General features: G+C 38.8%; 1 pseudogene; it reads left to right on the forward strand.

Annotated features, from left to right (window-relative positions):
- The first annotated feature begins 3,021 nt into the window (after positions 1 to 3,021).
- LOC126959118 (60S ribosomal protein L15-like) lies at positions 3,022 to 3,946 on the forward strand (annotated as a pseudogene).
- The last annotated feature ends 948 nt before the right edge of the window (positions 3,947 to 4,894 follow it).

Raw genomic sequence — 4,894 nt, forward strand, 5'->3', positions numbered from 1 at the left:
CCACGCTTGGCTAATTTTTTGTATTTTTAGCAGAGACAGGGTTTTGCCATGTTGGCCAGGCTGGTCTCAAACTTTTGACCTTAAGTGATCCACTCACCTCAGCCTCCCAAAGTGCTGGGATTACAGCCGTGAGCCACTGTGCTCGGTCTAAATTTTTATTTTGACACATAAGGTCAAAATAAATGGTTTGTTTTTCAATCTGTTAAAGTAGTGAATATTTATAGATTTTTTTCTCGACACTAAATCATCTTTGCATTTTTGGAATTAAACCCAACTAGTTTCTCATGTATTGTCATTTTTATTCATTACCAGATTCTGTTTGGTAATATTTTATGTAGGACTATTGCATTCATATTCATGAATAAGACTAACTTGTCCTATTCCTTTCTCGTATTCATTCCTTTCTCATTCTCAACACCTAACTCATTTTTAGCCCCATAAAATGAATTAGGTGTTTTTCACTAATATCCAGAAGACTTTATGTAAGATTGGAATGAGTTTAAAAGTTTGGTAGAACTCTCCTGTTTAAAATAATACACACACACACACACATATATAATTGTAGGTCCTATGTGTGTATATATATATACAAGTGTGTGTGTGTGTGTATGGGATATATATATATGTGTGTGTGTGTGTATATATATATGACCTGAAATTATTTTTTCAATGGAAAGATAGTTAACCTCTTAATCATTTTTTAAATTTTGAGACAGGATCTTGCTATGTTGCCCAGGCTGGAGTACAGAGTCTATTCACAGGTGTAATCATAGAGCACTGTAACACTGAACGCCTGGGCTCAGCCAATCCTCCCTCAGTCTCCCAAGTAGCTGGGACAACAGGTGTGTGGCACTGCACCCAGATACTTATTCATATTTATATGGTTAAATAAAAATTTGAGCTTTTGATTTCTTTTCAAATCAATTTTGGAGTTACATTTTTTCTAGGAATTTCAGTATTTCATCTAAGAATTCAAATTTTTTATGTAAACATTTGCATAATATTTTATTGGTCTACTATTTTAAATCTTTGTTGTCGCTCTAATTTTGATTCATTTTCATTTCTAGTATTGTTGGGTGTACGAGCTTTCTTTTTTTAATCAGTCTTACCAGAAACTTGACTATTTTATTATTTTATTCGAAGAACCAATATTTAGCCTTATCAACCTGCTCTATTGTATCTTTTTTTTCCTATTTCAGTGATTTCTGTTCTTATCTTTGTCTCTTTCCTTCTATGTTTTTGGGGGTATATTTTCTTTTTATTTAAAAAAAAGTATTTTATTTATTTATGTATTTTTGAGACAGGATATTGCTCTGTTGCCCAGGCTGGGGTGCAGTGGTGTGATCTCGGCTCCCTGCAACCTCCACTTCCAGAGCTCAAGTAATTCTTCTGCCTCACCCTCCTGAGTAGCTGGGATTACAGGCACACACCACCATACTGGCTAATTTTTGTGTTTTATGTAGAGATGGGATTTTGCCACGTCGCAGAGGCTGGTTTCAAACTCCTAAGCTCAAGTGATCTGCCTGCCTCAGCCTCTCAAAGTGCTAGGATTACAGACATAAGCCACCGTTTCCAGCCTATTTTATTTTTAAATAGAGACAGGATCTCGTTATGTTGCTCAGGCTGGTCTGAAACTCCCAGACTTAGGTGACCCTCCCACCTCGGCCTCCCAAAGTGTTGATTTTATAGGTATGAGCCACTACACCCAGCCTCTCTATTCTGTAACAATACTTAAGTCTATGTATTCCCTTTCAACAGACTATTTTTGCTTCATAACGGAATATTTAACATGTAATATTTTCAGTAGCATTCAATTCTAATTATTTTTCAATTTACATTGCTATTTTTTATTTCATTCCGGTGTTATTTTGAAGTGTGCTTTTAAATTTCCAGACATAGAAAATTACTAAAATTTGGCCGGGTGCGGTGGCCAATTCCTATAATCCCAGCACTTTGGGAGGACGAGGTGGGCTTATCACCTGAGGTCAGGAGTTCGATACCAGCCTGGCCAACATGGCAAAACCCCATCTCTACTGAAAACACAAAAATTAGCCAGCTGTGGTGGTGGGCGCCTGTAATCCCAGCTACTCGGGAGGCTGAGGCAGGAGAATTGCTTGAACCCTGGAGGAGGAGGCTGCAGTGAGCTGAGATCATACCACTGCACTCTAGCCTGGGTGACAGAGCAAGACTCTCAAAAAAAAGATTACTAAAATGTGTCTTTGTATTATCTACATCTACTTTTTAAATTCTGTTGTGATCAGAGACCACAGGATATCTGTATGATACTGATTGTTTTAAACATAATGACACATTTTGTAGCCTAATAAAGTGTATACCTTTCAATCTTATTGTCTAACCACAATGCAACTAAGTTAGAAATCAATTTTTTGAAATGGTAAGAAATCTTAAAACACAGGTTAACGTTCCACATGTGCTTGAGAAGAATGAGCATAATCTAACTGTTGGGGGATTATGTTCATCAAGTCATGCCTGTCCATTTTAAATTGAAATCTTCTATGTCTTTAAAATTTTGTCTCTTTGACCTACCAATAATTAATTAAGGTGCATTGAAATCTCCTACTATTGTGGCAGATTGAACTACTTCTTGTAGTCATTTTCAATTTCTGGTTTATATTTTTTAGATTTTATAAAAATGGATGCAAATTTATAACTGTTGTATCTTACTGGTGAATTAAACTTCTTATCACTGTATATTGACCCTCTTTACCTTTAATAATGCATTGTTCTTAAAACTTATTTTGTTTGATGTTTATTATTATTTTTCTGGTGTATGTATCTCTTATTCTACTTTTGCTTATAAACTTTCTATTTTCTTAGTTTCATCTATGTTTCTTATAATTAATATATGGCTAAATTTAGAAAAAAATCTAACACGACAATCTTAGTCTTTTACTGGTAGATTTGGTCCACTTAAATTTATTGTGATTATTAAAATATTTGAACTTTGGGGTAGCACAGGTCTTTCCTTTCCATCTGGAGGCAGCCATCAGGTAAGCCAAGATGGGTGCATACAAGTACATCCAGGAGCTATGAAGAAAGAAGCAGTCTGATGTCATGTGCTTTCTTCTGAGGGTCCACTGCTGGCAGTACCACCAGCTCTTTGCCCTGCACAGGGCTCCCTGCCCTCTCTGGCCTGATAAAGCGCACCGACTGGGCTACAAGGCCAAACAAGGTTACATTATATGTAGGATTCGTGTTCGCTGTGGTGGCCGAAAATGCCCAGTTCCTAAGGGTGCAACTTATGGCAAGCCTGTCCATCATGGTGTTAACCAGCTAAAGTTTGCTCGAAGCCTTCAGTCCATTGCAGAGGAGCAAGTTGGACGCCACTGTAGGGCTCTTTAAGAGTCCTGAATTCTGGCCGGGCGCGGTGGCTCAAGCCTGTAATCCCAGCACTTTGGGAGGCCGAGACGGGCGGATCACGAGGTCAGGAGATCGAGACCATCCTGGCTAACACGGTGACACCCCGTCTCTATTAAGAAATACAAAAAAAACTAGCCGGGCGAGGTGGCGGGCGCCTGTAGTCCCAGCTACTTGGGAGGCTGAGGCCGGAGAATGGCGTGAACCCGGGAGGCGGAGCTTGCAGTGAGCTGAGATCCGGCTACTGCACTCCAGCCTGGGTGACAGAGCGAGACTCCGTCTCAAAAAAAAAAAAAAAAAAAAAAAAGAGTCCTGAATTCTTACTGGGTTGGTGAAGATTCCGCATACAAATTTTTTGAGGTTATCCTCATCCATCCATTCCATAAAGCTATCAGAAGAAATCCTGACACCCAGTGGATCACCAAACCAGACCCCAAGCACAGGGAGATGTGTGGGCTGACATCTGCAGGCCGAAAGAAAGGGCCATAAGTTCCACCACACTATTGGTGGTTCTCGCTGGGCAGCTTGGAGAAGGCGCAATACTCTCCAGCTCCACCATTACTGCTAATATAAGTAAAGTTTGTAAAATTCATACCTAATAAATAATTTAGGACAGTCATGTCTGCTTACAGGTGCTATTTTTCTGTTAAAACTGGTCTGCAGATTGTTTCCTGAATGCTTTGTCAAGGAAGTTAAAGTATAATAATGTTTGAAAACAGTAAGTGATGGTGTATCTTGTTTCTAATAAGACAAACTTTTTTGTCTTTGCTTTATCTTATTAGGGAGTTATATGTCAGTGCATAAAACATACTGTGTGGCATAATAGGTTTAAACTAAATTCTTTAAAAGAAAAGTACTGAAACTAGGTCTGTAGATTTGTCTGGTGCATGTGATGAAACCTGCAGCTTTATGAGGTGATGGCAATGCTCTGCTGCCTTACTTTCCAGTGACTGGGGGGGGTTTTAGCTTGGCAGGCACGGATTTTTTTAATTGGGCTTTGCTTTAGAAATTGCAGGGTAGGAGGAGGACATCTTAACTATGTCATGATTATATTTAGAAAATTATGGGCACAAATCTGGGTTAGCCTGAAGAAAACTGCCTCAGTCTCCACAGTACCATTTTAAGTTCACATAAAAGGTGAAAGCTCCTGGGTCAGTGCCATCGCTTCATGGCATTCAATGGTTAGTGGTCGTGGTTTTAACACTGGTGTGTTTTGAAACTGAATGTGATATAAAATTATTAGCCTTAAGGTTGGTAAGCTAGCAATCAATGGGAAGCTGGTGAGCCGGTGGCCATTAGATAAATACCTTTCAAGTGTGAGTTCAGAAGTCAACCCTAAAATACTTAATCGTAACACTAATTTGTGAACATTATGAATACTTACAGTCACATTAGTGGGAAAGTAGTTGGCTATAAGTACCTCATTCTTAGTCCAGTCAGTCTTAAAAATATCTTGGGTTACCCACTCTGTCCACTCTCATAGGCTACAAAAAGTAAAAGTCATACAAGCGCATGA

Source organism: Macaca thibetana, chromosome 7, assembly GCF_024542745.1.
Source record: "Macaca thibetana thibetana isolate TM-01 chromosome 7, ASM2454274v1, whole genome shotgun sequence".
Lineage (NCBI taxonomy): Eukaryota > Metazoa > Chordata > Mammalia > Primates > Cercopithecidae > Macaca > Macaca thibetana.